The 19,187-nt window shown below is 37.0% G+C and overlaps 1 protein-coding gene and 1 long non-coding RNA gene across 15 annotated transcripts in view; both read left to right on the top strand.

The window, feature by feature from the left end:
- The window catches only part of NRG3 (neuregulin 3), a 1,113,017-nt gene that overhangs the window by 186,328 nt on the left and 907,502 nt on the right, over positions 1 to 19,187 (top strand). The gene's annotated exons all lie outside the window — the stretch shown is intronic.
- On the top strand, positions 1,806 to 17,643 carry LOC129048247 (uncharacterized). Its single transcript, XR_008510440.1, has 2 exons — positions 1,806 to 3,664; positions 4,403 to 17,643. It is a non-coding gene; the product is annotated as an uncharacterized LOC129048247 (long non-coding RNA).

The following is a 19,187-nucleotide window of genomic DNA, read 5'->3' as shown; positions in this document are numbered from 1 at the left end:
TAATGATTATTGAATACACATTTTAAATAATCATTTGCTGAACAAATATAAAGAAAGCATGACGCCTAGGAGATGGTGGAAAAATGACCTATATGCGTTGAAGAAAAAAGCATCAAAATGTCAATAGATTTGAATAGCTAATTAAATTAAATATAATCTTTGATGGATAAATGTAAAGCTATAGATGGACGTTCAAGGAGTAATTCATGAAGATGAGATGGCCTGATGCACACTTATGATCATTTAAGTACAAGAGAAATCTGAGCCAAGAGAATGCCCCAAAAGTTCCTGAAGTTCTGGCAAGTGCTGATGGAAGGGGCAGCCCACAGCCTCCACCTGAAGTTTAGACGTCCCCTTTAGCTGAACGTTGTCCTCTCCTGAAAGTTTGCTGAATAGTGAATTTGGGGATAGCAAGAACCTTTATCTCTGTATTTTTAATGGAAGAAGAATTATTCAAAACTCCAACCAAAGTCCTCAGTATGTTGAAGATACTCTTAAATACCCATATAACAACTATTCATGCACACATAAAGAATTTCATACATCCATTGCCCCGTTATTTAACACTTAAACTTGTTCTTTGAAATATTTGTATGCAGAAGCTGAGCAGTATCAGAGACAAATTAAATTTTCATTTCACAACAAACATCTATCTCAATATACTTTATCATTCCAACTTTTCTTCTAAAATAATGGATTTTCAAGGCCTTTAAAACTCACTGACTTTCTTCAAAGGCTTTTTGACTTCTATAGGAGACATATTTACGTAAAACTATGAGGGGAATTGAGAGTGATAATGAAAAATCCATCTATTAATAGAAAGCACAAGCAGGAGATGCTTGTTATTAGAATAAAAACACATAGACAATTGCAGAACACTGCTTCCTCTCACCAGGTCTGGCCTGCAATTAGACATTTTCACTGATGTGTATAAATAGAGTGGGGTTTAGAGTTTGATAATAACTTTTAGGTAAAATTTATTGTATATCATTGTAGCAAACATTTGTAGAATGAGAGTACATATAGTGAAAGATATATACATTGTGTCAGTTTGTGCCACTGGGAAAGATTCACTGTCTGCTTTCTTAGTGTGACACAGTAATTCAATTAATTGTGTAGGACTCCAGTCCCTGGCACATAGTACATGTTAAAAAAAATTTGCTGAATTACTGACAGAAGGGGGAAGAATATAGACTACTGCATTGGGGTTATCAGTAGAGAGTACATAAAGAAAAATGTTTTTAATAATCAAAAATTCTAGTTAGAAAATAAAAAAGCAGATAGTGTGTTCTGTTTCTCTAGATGTACCCTTGCAGGAGGAGGAACATTTTAGGAATTTTGCCAAACAGATTCATCCCTAGTTGGGTTTTTAGATGCAATAACCAGAAAAGATCCTCCCACCAATCCAAAGTCTCTGATTATCTGTTCAAGAATTTGTATATCCCGACTCTTTGTGTAGTTAAAAATTATAAATCAAATTGCTCTTTAATCTAGTTTCTATGTCAGGAACAAAACTCACATTTCAATTTGCAAATTTTGCAAAGGCCTGTTTTCCATTGCTATCATCATTTTTATTATTGTCTTAACCTTTACTTTTAAAAAGCTATCATTTTAGCATTATAATCATTAGAAGAAATGAACATGAACTAAAATTAGGTATTTTGTTTCATTTTTAATTTAACCATGTCTTTTACAAGTTAATGAGGATATTAATTTTTCAAATATAATTTTTAGTTTCTTATATTTTGCCTAAAATCTAAAAAATAACTACCTTATAAAACAAATATTGTCTTGTTCGCTCATCTTGGAAATATTCTTAGTACAAGAATGTGTTTATGATTTAATTAATGAAGAATGTAAATATACATCTACACATATTCATATGTATTAATTTTCACGTATTATATATGCATAAATTACCTTTTCAATGTACATAGGTGCATATATTTCATGTAAATGTACACTCTATCAGTAAATTTGTAGACATGCCTATGGGATTTGCAATCTAAGTTATTTCTTACTGTTATGTACTTTTCTGTTTTACTTATGGTTAACTGTTGCAGGGAAGGCAGAGGCAAGGGACCCTCATCTTGGTATCCCATTTGGGAGCCTCTGCAATATGTGCTTTCTGGAGCCTGGACCATGCATACTAAGCTTTGTGGACTATCAGAGGTCCTACAAGCACACAATATTCAAACTTCTATAAGATCCATGTCTGCTGAGTACTCACCTGAGTGATTCACTTCACGAAGACCTGAAGCAAGTCAATGCAACATTTATGTTTCCATTCTCTCTAAACCAGTGAATATAATGTTCTTAGGACTGGTAAACATTGGGGTCAGCCATATGTTGGGAAGACACCAGCTAGTTCACCACCCATGGTACTTAGACCTATTCTTTTTTTTTTTTTTGAGTCATGATTAATGAATCCTATCATATTGGCTGTCAGAATTCTTTGGATTCAATTTGTAGATACCCTTGTCCATAGACTCGTTAAGACAATTTTCATTTTAGTGTGAATCAACATATATAAGTAACTTGAGTAACTCCTCCCAAGAATGCCCTTCTATTGTAGCTATTAAATCCTAAATATACAAAAGTAAGAGGCTTTATAGAACACAACTGCAAATTTTGTTTCTTACTATATTCTGTTGAATTTTTCTCAATTTGATTTTTTTTTAAAAAATGGCAAGTATAACAAACCCCAAAACAGTGGAGCACTTCTATTTCATTGTCAAACCCAATTGACAAAAATTTGAAGTTAGTGGAATATTTTTTTCAAGGAAAATTTATCCTTGAAGTCATCAACTATTGTAATTCATGCTTTAGAAAAACAAGCATTAGGACTGAATTGTATTTTCTTTCAAATTCATTTATGTTAATTATTGCAAAGAAATTTTCCCACTCTACTTTTGTTCCCCATTTGCTGTTTGTTGTTGTCCTGGTTTGTTTGCTTGCTTTGGAGACAGAGCCTCGCTCTATCCCCCAGGCTCAATCTCGCCCACTGCATTCTCTCCCGGGTTCAAGCCATTCTCCTGCCTCAGCCTCCCAAGTAGCTGAGATTACAGGTACCTGCCACCATATCTGGCTAATTTTTATATTTTTAGTAGAGACGGGTTTTCGCCATGTTGGCCAGGCTGGTCTCAAACTGCTGACCTCAGGTGATCCGCCTGCCTTGGCCTCCCGAAGTGTTGGGATTATAGGTGTGAGCCACCACGCCTGGCCTGTCTGTTTGCACTCCTGCTGACAGCACCAGTGGATTGCTATTGTGTTTTTCAGAGAGGAACCATTAAATCAGAACTGTTAGACCTCACACAGTTGTTTTTCACACAGAGTGGTGGAAGGCAGCCACTCAAGAATCCTTGCTTTATTATCTTAATGCTCTCAAAGCAATCTTTGTCATTTCCTTTGAATAGCACTTTGCAAGTTTCACTTGACATATGGCATGGCCCTCAGGGATATAGGCATTTGCTTTTCAGTCTAAACAAAAATCAAATTTATAATTTTTATTTTTGCTACAATTTATGTCAGTATTCATCACAACAAAGCGTATTTCTCTTTTTCCTTCTGACTTACATTCCTCCTCAAGCTACCTTTAAGTAATGATCTTCTTGAACAGTACACAACTGACAAGTGTTTCCTGCATCGAAGAATGGCTGAATGGGTGAGTGTAGAACAATAGAATTATAGTTTATAAATACTGGGATTTCAGGACTAATGTAATAAGGAGAAACCATCCTTCCTTTTTATAGCTTTGAGGGAATTGCAGGAACAACTACTGCAGCTTACAGTAGAACATAACTGTTTAGAATGCCTTTTAACAGTTAGTATTTAGTGTCTCACATTATTTCGAAGGCCACTGCACATGATACAGAAGCCTGATGACAGTAGCATCCACAATCTTTTAAAAATGTGCAAAATAAGGTTATAAATGTTTACTTTTACAAAAATTCATTGATTCCCTCCTTTATTCAATAAAATGTATCAAGCACATGCTACATGATAGGCTCTGTATTAGGTACTGATGTGCAAAATAGACGTTTCCTGCCCTTGAGAAGCGTACAGCTTAGTTGAGAAATTTACTAGTCACATAAAACCACAAATAAATGTATAAGGTAAGCTGTGATACTGCTATTATGAAGAAACACAGGGTGCTGTAAGAACATATAAATAGGGGTTTCAATGAAGGCTTGCTTAAGGTGTTAATATTAGAATTGAGATGTAAAGGATGAAAATGAATTGCTTAGATGAAAGAGGTGACACCAGAGGGAGCGGGCAGGGAAAGGGGGAGAGTGTTCCAGGAATGCAGAGAGGCAGTGGGAAGAAATGAGGTCATTTAAGTGGCCAAGCCAGGTCAAGCTGGGCTTGTTAGTCACTACCATATTTTGTTCTTTATCCTCAGACTATAAAGTATGGAATGAAATAATCATATTTGTGTATTTAAAAATCACTCCGGGTGCTATGAAAATATAATGACATTGAGTACTGCTTTCCATAAGTCGCTGTGGAATCTTGCAAATATTTAAAATAAGTCAACCACCAAAACAAGAATTGTATTTGAGTTAACGGTATGTCCACAGAAGAGTTTAATTGGATTAGAGCTTTAAAAACTGTAAGTAGAAACACAAATTGCTTCAGAGAATTTATAATCCTGGAATGATATTTCCCATGCCCAGAGAGAAACCCATTCTCCTTCTTACTGTCTTCAGAACCACAGAGCATGTCATTAAATAGCAGCTTAGATGGCTGTGCAGGCCTACGGGGGTGCAGATGGATTGGATAGGCGTCAGGTTGCATTGGAGTTTCTTAGAAGCTTGACTTCATCTAATGTTGGCAAAACAGCTGGACCTCAGAGAACTGCATGCACGAGGTATCAGATACACGAAAAGAGGCAAAGCGTGACACAGTGAAATAACAGGTACTGATGTCGAGACTTGTGAGGTGGCGCCTGGTTTCTAGACCATGAAGTTTTCTTACACATCTCTTCTTACAATGGGTGAGGCACCGGGCACACATGAGCGTATTTAACTTTCCAACAGCCATGTGAGGTATAGAGTGTCAGCTCCTTTTTAATAAGTGAGAAAAATGAGGTTTAGAGAATTTAAATACTAATACCCAAAGTCATACAGGGCGTCAGGACAAGATTCAGACTCATGTCTGCCAACTCCAAACCAGGATTTATCTGAGCTTATGTCACTCATTTAAAATTGGTATTTGAATTCGTATTTATTTTTGAAGGTGTTCACACAAAGAAAACAAAAAGAAACGGAGTCTGGATTGTAGAAAACGTATAAAACCTATATCAAAAATCATCTAATAGTGATAGATAGAGAAGTTTCATATTGAAATAAGTTTTTAGAAAACTGCTCTGGTAAATTAATTGGTACAAACTAAGAATAAAAATGGGATGGTTAGCATAGCTTGTTTGTCACAAGAAGCAGAAACTTCACCTGCTTTTTTCCCTGTGAAGTGTTGGTGCAGTGACAGGATTCGCCTCTCTTATTAATAGTCTGTCAAGATCCAGGAAAATCATGTGATGCTTCAGAGATTTTTCTACTGAGTGAATATATTTGATTAAACACCATCTGCAAAAATCCTCATCACCCAAGAAAATAACAGATCGTAGATCTAACACATGCTTTACATGTGTCAAGAAATATGTTGGTCAAATTAAGAGATAAGCACATAGGTTTAGCTGAAGTCCAACTTAAAACAGCTGCTTTCAAATTCCTTGCTAAGCCAGGAAGCTTGACTGATGGGACCCAGAGTGATCTCTCTATCTCCCCTCCTAGCTGTTTCTTCTCACCTCTGAAGTTACTTTTTCCACATTGAGGGGGCCTTTCATGGGTACCAGGGTGAATGAGTCAATTGAGTTCATGCAAAAAAGAATCCCATCCTTTTAAGAAAGGAGGGAGAAAAGAGGAGGGAAAGAAGGTATTTAAGGGGTTTTGCTATTTTATCTGGCTTAAGTTAAACTTGTAATGTCAAAAAATAAAGCCTGAGGAAAATATGAGTAAATTTTATCTTTCCTTGAGGGTGAATCCTTTTTAGTCATTGGAGCAAAGTCAAAAACTGTAACAGAAAATATTGATAAATTTAATTTAAAAATGTTAAATGTTAGTGTGTCAAATGAAGATAAATACAATTAAATTTAAGTGACAAACTGGAAAAATAATAATGACATATTAATTACAGAATAAGTATATTAGGTAAATAAAAGCTCATAGTTTAGTAAGAAAAAGATAAATGATAGGAAAAAAACGAACAAAGGATATGACCAGGCAGGTCACAAAAGAAGAAATAAAAACTACCAAGAAACATTTAAAAACATTTCAATCTTGTTGGTGTTCAGAGCCACACAGATGAAAACAATATTTTTGCCTATCAAATTAATATATTTTTACAATGTAACCCCCATTGTTTATGTGATGAAAAAGGCACAACTTTCCTTATTGGCAGTTTGGCAATATGTCACAAGTCAGTATAATGTCTAAACTTATCCAATATAATGTCTAAACTTTATCTTTGTAAAATTGTTCAAAAGAATACTTGGACATGTATGCAGTTATTTTTACTACATAATTATTTATAATGGTGAAATATCTTTAATAAATGTAATGTCCACCAATAGAGGATTGGCTACTTGATTTGTGTACTCTGCCCCCATAGTACCCTGTAAACTCAGTTTTTAAGTCTCCACAAATTTATGTTAATTTTTATCATTCATTGATTCAATAACTAAATATCCATTAAGTGCCTACTGAGTGTGTTGGGTTCCCATGAAGACACAGGTGATCCAGCAGTGGGCAAACAGAGGAAAATTCTTGTCATACTAGAGAAGCAGATGATTCAATGAAAAAATAATAAGTAAAGCATGTTTTGCATCAGATGGTGAGAAGTGCCATTGAGAAATGCTGAGCAAGGATGGGGATAATGCTAGAGTTAGGTGGAGGAAGGGACAGTGTGATTTTAAGTAGGGTGTTAGGGAGGGGTTAGTGATAAGGTGACAAGTGATTCAAAACTTGCCTGATATGAGGGACAGAAGCCTGCTGATGTCAGAGAGAAGGGCATCCTAGGCAGAGGAAGGGCACAATGGAAGCCTTGAGGGGAGAGTGTGCTGGATGTGTTTGAATAACAGCAAAAGGGACACTATTGCTGAGCAAAGAGAACCAATGGCAGAATAGCAGGAGAAGAGGTTGCAGAGAATGAAAGGAACCCCATAGGCCATTGTGAGGATGCGGGCTTTTTACTCAGAAAGGGATGGGAAGCTGTTGGAGGGCTTGGTTGATGAAGTGACATTATTTTACTTACATTTCAACATCATCACTCTGGACACTGTGTCAAGAATTGGCTGAAGGGACGCTGTGGAGCCAAGGAGACCACTTAAGAAGCTATTGTAATAATAAAGGAAAAAGACGTTGGGAACATGAGCTGTTGTAGTAAGGGCGGAGATAGTAGGAAAGGGTTTGGTTGATATACTTGAAAACTTTATATTGTTTCAATGTCTTAATTTTATTTTTAATAAGCCATATGTTTACATGATTCAAAAGTCAAAATTATTTTAAAAGTGTGTACACACAGTCCAGTCCTTCTGAATCCTATTTTATTAATTACCTATTTGTTCTTCCAATGGTTCTTTATATGTATATGTCTACTCCTGTAGGTTGTGTGTATGTGTGTGTGAATAAAGGAAGGCATAAAATGGATTATGCTAACTTTTGTCTCCCTTTCTTACCCAAACATGTTTGTATATAATATAAACTGTACTGTACTTACTTTTCTCACCTAAAAATGTATGTTTATATTTTGAATATAGAGCCAACAGGACTTTCTGAAAGACTGGATTAAAGGTATGAAGAAGGAGAAACATGAAGTGTGATTTTAAGTCACCGAAAGAAGAGGGTTGCCTTTGGGATAACTGCTTGTTCAGCATCTTTCTTCCCTGACTTAACGGGAGAGGCCATAGCTAGATGGTTTGCATCTACTTCAGTAACCAGTAAATGTTATAAGCCAATGAGTGATTGATAGGATAAATATTGTATACGTAAACTAGAACAGAATTCAAGTAGCAGGATAAAATTTGTTTTCATATATATTTAATGTTTTGAGAAAGTGCTTATAGGACTTTGGTGAAATAAATATTTGCTCTGCTTATAGAGCATGCTCCAGATACACAGAGAGTATGTTGGTATCCATACTTTGAAATTTGCTGAAAATACATACACAAGAATTTTAATAGTAGTTATCTCTTGGGGTTGAGATTATAGATGACTTTTTTTTTTGCTTCATGATTTTATTCTTTTCTGATTTGTTTATTATAAACACATTTTTTATATTTTTGTTTTATTATTATTATTTTTTAAGAGACAGAGTCTTGCTCCATGGCCCAAGCTGGAGTGCAGTGGCACAATTATGGCTCACTGCAGCCTCCAGCTCCTGGGCTGAAGTGAGCCTTCCTCCTCAGCCTTCTGAGTAGCTGGGACTACAGGCGCACACCACTGTGACCAGTGACCAGTTAATTTTTTAATTGTTTTGTAGGTATAGGATCTCACTATGTTTCCCAGGCTGGTCTTGAACTCCTGGTCTCAAGAGATCCACTCACTTTGGCCTCCAAAAGTGTTGGGGTTACAGGCATGAGCCACCACACTGGGCCTCTATTGTAAACACATCTTTATAAAATTAGAAAGGAGTAAAAAAAAAAAAAAAAATAAGGGATGTGATCCCTTATGTGAAATTTTGTTTTTCCTAAGTTGAAAAATGGTAGAACAATGGAAAATGTGTACAAGTGACAACAAAATAAAGGACAGTTTCACTACTTCTTAAGATAAACCCTGGAGCAGACTACCTGAAAATATTAGGAAATTTTCACTTCTGAGATACATGAGATCAGGCAGCCAGAAAATGACACAGCAAGGAAGGACTCCTGTCATTTGATGACACTCATAGGTCTGTCAGGGCATTAATCAGGGTATAGAAATATAACATCTGTCACAAATTCTGTGAGATGTTCTTGCTGATTTCTTTTATATACAGTGTTATTTTGACATTCTGCATATAAAATATGGCACTTTATATCCATTATCAGATTTTCAGAATGATATCTGTGCCAGTGACCTACATTTTTGTCTCACTTGACAATGACTTGGGGCTCTTTCCCTATTAGATCATATAGATCTACCTCATTCTCTTTTTTGCCATTTTCATGGTACCATTTATATTATATAATAGGGATGTGCTATAATTTATCTGGTGTCTTCCATATTGGTAGACAAATATATTTGTCCTAATTTTTTACTATTACTTAGAATGCTGTAATTAATGCCGCAAATATTGCTCAAATGTAATTTCTTTACGATAGTTTCCTAGTATTGGAATTGTTGAATTAAATAGTACATGTACTTGAAATTTATTCATTACTTCATTCATACATGCAACAAATTTTATGAAACATTTACTCCTATGTCAGACATGGTTTTAGAATTAGAGATTTAGTCATGAACAAATTAAACCAAATTCCTGTACTTTTGCAACTTAAATACCAGTGGCAAAATCAGACAATCGATAAGTAAATGAGTTTATTTTTGTGAGTATGTGTGTATGTAAAATATGAAAACAAAGAGATACAGCAGCATAGCATCAAATAGTGATAAGTTCTCTGGGAAAAAAAAAAAAACAGCAGGGTTTGGGAATGAAGGACAACATGGCTGCTGTCAGGGCGCTCAGAGATGGCCAGTATGAAAAGATTTGACAGAGGTCTGGATATAATGAAAGAATCTGAATTTCTGGGGTGGGGTGTTCCACGTGAGGCTCTAAGGCAGAATCATCCTTGCTGTGCTTAGGGGATGAGTGACTGGAGTGCAATGGGCAGTGGAAGAGGATTGGCGATCCCAGTGGAGATGTAGTCAAAGGCTGGTAGGAAATAACAGTGGAGAGGAAAGTGAGATAGTAGAAACATTGGATTTTACTCTAAGAATGGTTGGAACTCATTGGATTGTTTTGAGCCGAAATGTGACATGATCTCATTTATATTTAAAATATAATTGTAGTTGCTTTTCTGAAAAAATAGACTATAGCATAGCAGTATTGGAAGCAGAAATCTCATTGGAGAGGCTACCATAGCAGGCTAGACAAAAGATAAGAGTGTCTTGGAGTAATTGTTCTAAACACTTTGGGAGGCCCAGGTGGGAGGAACTCTTGAAGCCCGGAGTTTGAGACCAGCCTGAGGTACATAGCCAGACTCCCTCTCTACAAACAAAGTTTTAAAAAAAGATTAGCTGGGCACAGTAGTGTGTGCCTGTAGTCCTAGCTACTTAGGAGGCTGAAGCAAGAGGATCTCTTGAGCCCAGGAATTGGAGGCTGCAGTGAGCTGCAATCCTGTCATTGTACTTCAGCCTGGGAGACAGAGCTGGACCCTGTCCCCTCCTACACCAAAAACTAAAAATCATTTAAAATGTTCATAAATTCAGCCACATTGTCCTCCAATATGACTTTATCAAACCTCTCTTTTGCCAGCAGTATATGAAATTCTCCTTCCCAAATCCTCAAAAGCAGTGGGTCTTCATCACTTTTTTTGTGCTCGGCATCATACTTGGCATAGAGTTGGCCTTTGATCATTGTCTGTTGAATCGATGAATGAATTTAAATGTCACTATTTTGATGCTTAGCGATATAAACTTGTTTTGATTTGCATGGTTTGAACTTCAAGATCTTTTCATACACTGCTTAGAAACTTGTTTTCTTCATGAAATACCTGTTCATGACATTTATTCATTTTGCTCTTAGATTTTCTTAGGTATATGTTGGACTTCTTTATGTTTTCCAGGTATTATAACTTTGTTATGTGTTGTGTATGTGGCAGTATGTGGTTTTTGTAGACTTTATTTTTGTGTCTTTGATAGTACCAAGTTGCAGATTTTGATGGATACATTTTATACATTTTTGGTTTTGTGATCATTTTGGGAAAGTTAGCAGTCTTTCATATCCAATATTTTATTCTCACTATTTGGTTATATACAGATAGAAAAATGAAGATTTAGCATGTTTAATAAATTTAAGGACAAACCAGTTCTGTGAATCTCATGGTCAGCCCTTTCTTCAAAGGGTTGATTTTTCAGGTGTGCTTCATCATGTAATGTGAAAAAACAGAAAGGAGTGTGACTGGGGAGAAAGGAAGGATAGTATATGAAGCATGATTGCAATTTTATTTAATATTAAAAACTACCTTATAGCTAGATGTATGAATGATTTTTTATTTTCCTTATACGTTCTGTAATTTCCATTTTTTCGAAGTGTATGCTGTGTGTGTGAGAATGTGTGTCTGTGTGTGTAATGAGACATTAAAGTGGCCCTAGTCCAGCAGGAAATGACATGTCTGGGGCAACAGGGTAACATAATTTCAGATAAGGAAATCTGAAATGAACAGTTGCCCAGGCTTGAACAGAGAGTAGAATTAAGTGGTTTTTCATTGGAATTATGGAGGGAGAATGAAATTTCTGAAAGTCATAATGGAATGGGAGGAAAAAAAAGTAAACATAGTTAAAAAAAATCATTTAAAGAAGACTAGGAAATGAGCAAAAAGACTGAGGGAGGGAGGGGAATTCTAAATGAAACGATAGGGGTCCACATCACATTGCATCCTATTAAAGCTGTGTCAAAATTGTATGTTTCTTGCCCAATGGAGTACCGGACATGGAAGACATCTTCTATTCTAGTTAGGGCAACAATACATGACAGACATCGATAATCAGTCAGAGCCCTCCTTCACTTCCTTGCTAAGTCTTCACAGTGCAGGTCTTAAGTAAAATGTGTCAGGGTTGATGCTCAAACATGAACTGTGTCCCGCATAACTGTAGTCGCACGCCCTCATTGTGAATATAAGTAAGACAGAGAAAGATCTTGTCCTCAGTCATCCAGCTCTGATTATATCTACCTTTACCAAGTACATTTCACTATGATTATTTTGGTTCTCATTATCCATTTGATTTCTCCTTGGATTATTACTTTGTGGAGCAACAGAAAGAGCATTTGTAGGATGACTCAGGAATAAACCTGTTGATATAGTTTGGTTGCTTGTTTCCATCAAATCTCGTGTTGAAATGTGATCCCCAATGTTGGAGGTGGGCCTAATGGGAGGTGTTTGTATCATGGGGTTGGGTGGGTTCCCCATGAATGGCTTGGTGCCATACCCATGGTATGAGTGAGTTCTAGCTCTGGCAGTTCACAGGAGAGCTCCTCGTTTAAAGGTGTCTGGCACCTCCTCTTCTCTCTCTTGCTCCCTCTGTTCCCATGTGACATGCCAGCTTCCCCTTTACCTTCTGCCATAAGTGGAAACTTCCTGAGGCTCTCACGAGAAGCAGACGCTGACACTATGCTTCTCATATAGCCTGCAGAACCGTCAGTCAAGCAAACCTCTTTTCTTAATAAATTATCCAGTCTCAGGTATTCCTCTATAGCAAGGCAAATTAACCAGTATACCTGCATTGAGTTGCCTCCAGGATGACTGGCCCATGTGTCCTTGATTGCTTCATCTGTAAAAAGGCATGTTGATGCTGGACTTACTGGGTAGATAAATCCTCATTGTTTTTTTGATCTATGCTTCTATGATTCTTATGAGACTGCAACCCTAGAATAAAATTTTGGCAAAATGATAGCAAATAACACAGCCATTTATAATGGAAAACTAGAGATATTTCCATTTAATAAGTCAAAATATGATTTTAGAGCCAGCATGAACACACATCAGCCATTTTTCACTTCTGTAATAATATTAATGTCTACATTTATTTGCTGTATAGAAAATAGTGCTCATTGCACATTAGTTTTTTGAGATTCAGGAAAAACAAATCATCAGCACTCTTTCACACTTAATCTGTCTCAATGTCATTATATCTTTGAATTAAGTTATTAATTACCCTTAATTAAATTCATTTTAAATGGTGGTGCTTTCATTCCAAGTGCTTATTTTGTAATTCCTGGAAAAGTCATAAATTCCACTCAGTTTAACAAATATTAAAATCATTTCATGCAAGGTATAGTTTTAGATATTTTAGATAACCGCTAATTTCATATCCCTTGGGGTAAAAAAATAAACATGCTTCCATCTCTTGTAACTATAAGTTCTGTTAGAGCTTTGCTCTTGGCTTATACTTTCTGGAAGAAGTAGGGGTTGGCACAGGAACGGGAGAGGAAATGATCTCAATGATTAAAAGAAGGATTTGACCAATTCCTAAGGGCAAGCAAACATCTTGAAGTTTAAAGAAATCTCATACACGTCTTTCTATAGGGAGCATTAGATGATGGGTAATGGGCTGTGTTCCCAACATAACTTTTACATTAGATGGTGTAATTAATTTTTCATGATTTTGTTTATTGAGACTATGTATTTAGAAAGAAATTATAACAGAAATAACCTAATGCAAGGAATTATTCAAGGCCAAACTTAAGTTCTAATATGTTTGGCATCTAGTGGCCTCCAGGCATAGCAGGTATAGAGCTAAGAGGCATGGAGCAATTTCAGTTTCTTTAGGCAGCTTTTCTCTCAATTATTTCTCTTACTTTGTCTTTGAGAGAAGCCAGCAATCTCCAATTGAGCCCTTGGGACAAGGCATGGTGGTCAATATGCTAAATGGCGGCTGATCCATACACTGTTTCTTTCTCTCTTTCTCTGTCTCTCTAAATACAAAAAAAGTTAAAAATTAAAAAAAAAATTTTTGAATTATTCTATCTACCTACTCTTGTTATGTGAGTGTGGTGTGTGTGCTACCTCTTGTCTTCACTTTTAGGTCACGGAGGACAATGATCTACATCCTAATAGGTGGTTTTCCAGTTTTCCTCAGAGTAGGAAAGATTGTCCAGGAAAAATGAAAAATAGGAGATGAAGGTGAATGCTAACTCATTGCTCTTTGTGGGGAGTGCTCTACACATTATCATTATTATTATTATTCTTACTTTTTGAGATGGAATCTTGCTCTGTCGCCCAGGCTGGAGTGCAGTGGCATGATCTCGGCTCACTGCAAGCTCCGCCTCCCAGGTTCACGCCATTCTCCTGCCTCAGCCTCCCGAGTAGCTGGGACTACAGGTGCCCGCCACCACGCCCAGCTAATTTTTTGTATTTTTGGTAGAGACGGGGTTTCACCGTGTTAGCCAGGATGCTCTCGATCTCCTGACCTTGTGATCCGACCACCTTGGCCTCCCAAAGTGCTGGGATTACAGGCATACACCTTATTTAAAGCCACAGGAAATGAGAAAGAAGTGTGAAGGTCTATTCCCAAAACCTTAACAATTATTTCTCCTGAAGGCATAATACATCTTTAAGTGCTAATATTTTTTAAACTGAGATAGAAGTATTTCATGATGCAAAACAAATGCTGTCTAGTGGTGTGGGGCTCATAAGTATTTTGCAGAAATTAAGTTGCACAGAACATCCCAGGCATTTCCTGTACTAGCCACAAACAGATCGTGATTAGGTTGCCTGGGGAAAGGACATAGCAAAGGCTTTGGTTGGTGACTTCCCTTGAGTTGCCTGGATTTTACAAACAGTGGTGCACTCATCAAATTTTTACTACAGATGTGTGTATATGTGTGTTTGTGTATATGTGTTGATAAAACGTGTTGTATTAATTAATGAATTCTTTATGAATAATAGACTTTATTTTTATTTTAATTTTATTTTTTTTGAGACAGAGTTCCGCTCTGTCGTGATCTCGGCTCACTGCAACCTCCACCTCCCGGGTTCAAGTGATTCTCCTCCCTCAGCCTCCCGAATAGCTGGGATTACAGGTGCCTGCCACAACGCCCAGCTAATTTTTCTATTTTTAGTAGAGGTAGAGTTTCACCAGGTTGGCCAGGCTGGTCTCGAACTCCAGGTGATCCACCCGCCTCAGCCTCTCAAAGTGCTGGGACTACAGGCATGAGCCAACGTGCCTGGCCTAGACTTTATATTTAAGAGCAGTTTTAGGTTCACAGCAAAATTGAAAGGAAGGTACAGAGATTTCCCATATACCTACTGCCCCCACACATGCACCACCTCCCCCATTATCAATATCCTCCACCAGAGGGATATATTTGTTATTATTATTACCCAGAATCCATAGTTGACATTAGGGTTCACTCTAGATTTTGTATATTCTGTGGGTTTTAACAAATATGTAATGACATGCACCCACCAATACAGAATAGTTTCACTGCCGTAAAAATTCTCTGTGCTCTGTCTGTTCATCCCTCTGCACCCCCAAACCCTTGGCAATCACTGGTCTTTTTACTGTATCCATGCATTTGCCTTTTCCAGGAAGTCAGAGTTGGATTTCTACAGTACTTAGAGTTTTAAAATTGGCTTCTTTCACTTAGCAATATGTATTTAAATTTCCTTCATATGTTTTCATGGCTTGATAGAATGCTGAATAATATTCTGTTGCCTGGATGTACCACCAGATATAGGTATCCTATATCTGGATTCCGACTGAAGGACATCTTGGTTGCTTCCAAGTTTTGGGAACTATGAATAAAGATTTATTTGGTTATGAATCAAGCTGCTATAAATAAAGAAATCAAGCTGTGTTTTATTTTTCAATTTCAAAAAAATCTAACAATTTCATAGAAAAATTTGCATGCCTTTTTCTTTGGAGAAATCACAAAAGAACAGTCAGTACTGGGAGGTCTGCAAGGCAATCCACAGAGGATGTTGAAGAGCGGCATGGCCTTTGTGTAGGCCTGAGTTCTGCATTCACAGTGGCTCCCATCCCAGTCCCCATCCTCATACATCCTGCTCACACACGCTTGGCTCTTCATGTCACCTCCTGATACTATGAGCATTTGAGTTTGCATCTCCTAGGGAGATGGGATATAATTGGTTAATTCTTACTTTAAGGGTTTTGCCTTGCCTTCAACAACCCTGGGTTCTTGGTGCATAGTTTGCCCTTTATCTCTTCAGTTAATGTTGCTAAGTCAAGATTTTTAATTGGGGATGGGGGGCGAGGGATAGGAATGAGGGTATGAATCTATATTATTATAGATAGATTGCATTATGTGACCCCAGCATCTTAGACCCTCCTTCTGCCACCTTCCCATGTGGCAGAGCCAAGACCCTTCCGCAGCTGGTCCTCACTTCTCTTTTTCCCTCTTGTCACATGCTCCTACAACCTGGTGATCCCTGTCCCATCTCTTGCCAAATGTCTTGCTCTGAGCTAATTGAGTAACTAAGTTTCAGAGGAAGCTACTATATTTAATACAGTGCATGAGGAAGACCAATTTCTGATTTTTGCTAAGCCACAGTTTTCTTTTTCTTTTTTTTGTTTTAACCTTTTAAAAAAATTGTGGTAAAATATAGATAACATTTATCATTTAACCATTTAAAAGTATGGTTTAACCATTCATGAGAGACATTAGATACATTCACAATACTGTGCAAACATCACCACTATCTATACCCAAAACTTTTTCATCATCAACAAAATCTCTATCCGTTAAACAATAAGTCCCTCTTCTTTCTTCCTTCCCTCCCCCACATCCCCAGCCCTAGTAACCTGTATTCTGCTTTCTGTCTCTATGAATTAGGATGCTTTGAGTGTTCTGGGATCTGGTCCTCACTCTCAGCTAAACTCTCCAAGTAATCATCACTGCAATATTATTTTTGCTTTGTTTTGTTTTCTGGAGTTCTGGGAGTGAGGAATCCATTATCAATGACCTATACCGTGAACATTTTTGTGGGGGAATGTGTGTAAAAGTATATAGACATGAATATTTGATGATCTGACATCTCACCATTTAAACCTAGATGGGGCTTCTGTAAATATGAACTCAAGGCTTTAGGAGCCTCCCAAGATCTGACATTCCAAGAGTAGAGAAGAATGGAGAAACACCCGTGATGGAATCATCTGTTGCAGACAAGAACACAAAGATAGCTTTCTTCATTTAGAACTAATTTTGAGGACTTTACATAGACAGAAATGTTTTGTCTCCTTTTTTTTTTTTTTTTTTTTTTCCTTCCAGTTACAGGGAATGTTTTCCACTTGTGGTCCCTAAAAACGTAGAAATATCGTAGGGAGTGAAAGTTACCTTGTTTCTTTAACTGCCACAATCTGGCCTCACTCAACATGTAGCAAATGCCAAAATGATAGATGATAGATTATAGTGATGTCACCCTAGGTTAACATTCTTTCTAGGTAAGGTAGTTATATATCTGAATTGAAAAGCAGGGCAGCTATTGCCTCAGATTTGGGATTTTAATTACATTGTTTCCAAGTATGATATTATTTCTGAGAATGTCTCTAGCACTTAGTGTCTGCTTTATACAATCTACCAGTTACTTATGTATTTATGATGTAAGTAATTTGGAGGCACGGAGAAAGGCAGTGGGGCCATTTCTCAGCATGGTCTTGGTCTGGGTGCATGTGCCACATGATTCACATTATTTACATAAGGAATGGCTTTACTGATTTGAACTGGCTGAGTTTCCTTGCTTTTAAAACTGCAACAAGCCAGGTGCTGTGCCATGCACCTATAGTCCCAAATGCTAGAGAGGCTAAGGTAGGAGGATGGCTTGAGTCCAGGCGTTTTGAGTCTAGCCTGGGCAACATAGCTTGAGCCCATATCTAAAAAAAAAAAATAAGTGATAATAAATAAATAAATTCAATTTAGACTTGGTTTCCAAGGTACAACTGTCAAACATCTTTTTAAATGCAAATATTTGATGTTTCATTTTAACCTAAAGTTGTATCATCCATTTAAAATACTTAACAGAAATTGGCCTAACTGTTTATGTGTACTGCTTGATTTGCTTTCCTCTTTGTTGTTGTAAGAAAAATGTCCCACTCACTAGTCTGGATTACTGTGTTGCAAAATTAAGGAATCTAAATGTTTGAGCATAGCTTCTCCCTAAAATAATGAGCCTGTGTATCTATTGCACCATAATCTCTAATATTTAAAATGATAAAGAACTTCTAGTTCAAACCCATTATTTTTGAGGGTTTGAACAAGAAGGAAATTAAAGTCCACTGAGGTGTAGTCAGTTGCCAGGTAGGGAGTCAAGGAAGTGTTAAGGTTATCCTCTTATGCTAGATAGAGCCGGGGAAAGGAGATGGGTCTTGGAAATTTGGGGTTCATAACAGGGTTGTCTGTGGGGCTGGCAGAAAGGTAGAATATGACTCTGTGGATAAAGATCAGCTGAAAAAATAAAGACTGCAGATTTGGGGCTGTATCCATGTATAGGAAACATGAGCCTGACAAAAAATAGAGATGCAGAATGAGGGAAGGTGTGGTCACTTCTGTAAAAATCTTTCAAACACTGATTTTTGAAAAATTCATTGCTTTTCTGCAGTTGAAAGAGTCCCAAAGGAATGACACCTGAATGGAAAACCTCCAAAGATCCCTTCTGGTTGGAGGCCCTGGGTCTCCAATTGACCCTTCGAATATATTATTCTGTTCTTTTGTGCAGTTCTCTTTTTATTGCAAAGAAAGAAAATTAAAACTATCATGAATGTATTTAAAAATTTTATTAGTCTGAATATGATAACCTTATTGATTACTTTATTGATTATGACATTCTTTTTTTTTTTTTTTTCAGACGGGGTCTTGCTTTGTCACCAGGCTAGGGTGCAGTGGTACAATCATTGCTCACACTGTCTCTCAAATTCCTGGACTCAAGCGATCCTCCCATCATAGCCTCCCAAAGTACTGGAATTACCAGTGTGAGCCACCATACCTGGCTGATTATGAAACTCTTAAATACCACTCACACACATGACTTAAGGCTACTTTTTGATGATGTGCAGTAGCACTGTATCCATTCCTGGACACCAGTCTTTGAAGAGTGTTTGGCTCTGTCCCATATATACCTATTGATACAATGTTTTGCGTGTTTATGATATGAATATATTTATATTTTTATAAGTAATATACACAATTGCTATAATATTAAGTATCATGTACATTATAGGGAGGAGTCTCAGAAGTAATTTAAGGAAGATGTGTTTGTTTGTCTCCAGCCTGAGTGGTGCAACTACATGAGCTCACAGCATTCCTTGAATTACAGATGGCTCATACCTGGGGATACAGATTAGCCTTTCCTTCTGTGAACTGAAGGCTTCCATTTGTCTAGGTACTGGGTAGAGATAATTTTGGTGTCTCTTTGAGGAATATTATCTTTAGCAAACTTGTTTTCTCTCTTACAACCTCTCCTTTACACCATTTGT

The sequence above is a fragment of the Pongo abelii genome, chromosome 8 (assembly GCF_028885655.2).
Source record: "Pongo abelii isolate AG06213 chromosome 8, NHGRI_mPonAbe1-v2.0_pri, whole genome shotgun sequence".
Classification (NCBI taxonomy): domain Eukaryota; kingdom Metazoa; phylum Chordata; class Mammalia; order Primates; family Hominidae; genus Pongo; species Pongo abelii.
This window is presented reverse-complemented; position numbering and strand designations above follow the sequence as displayed.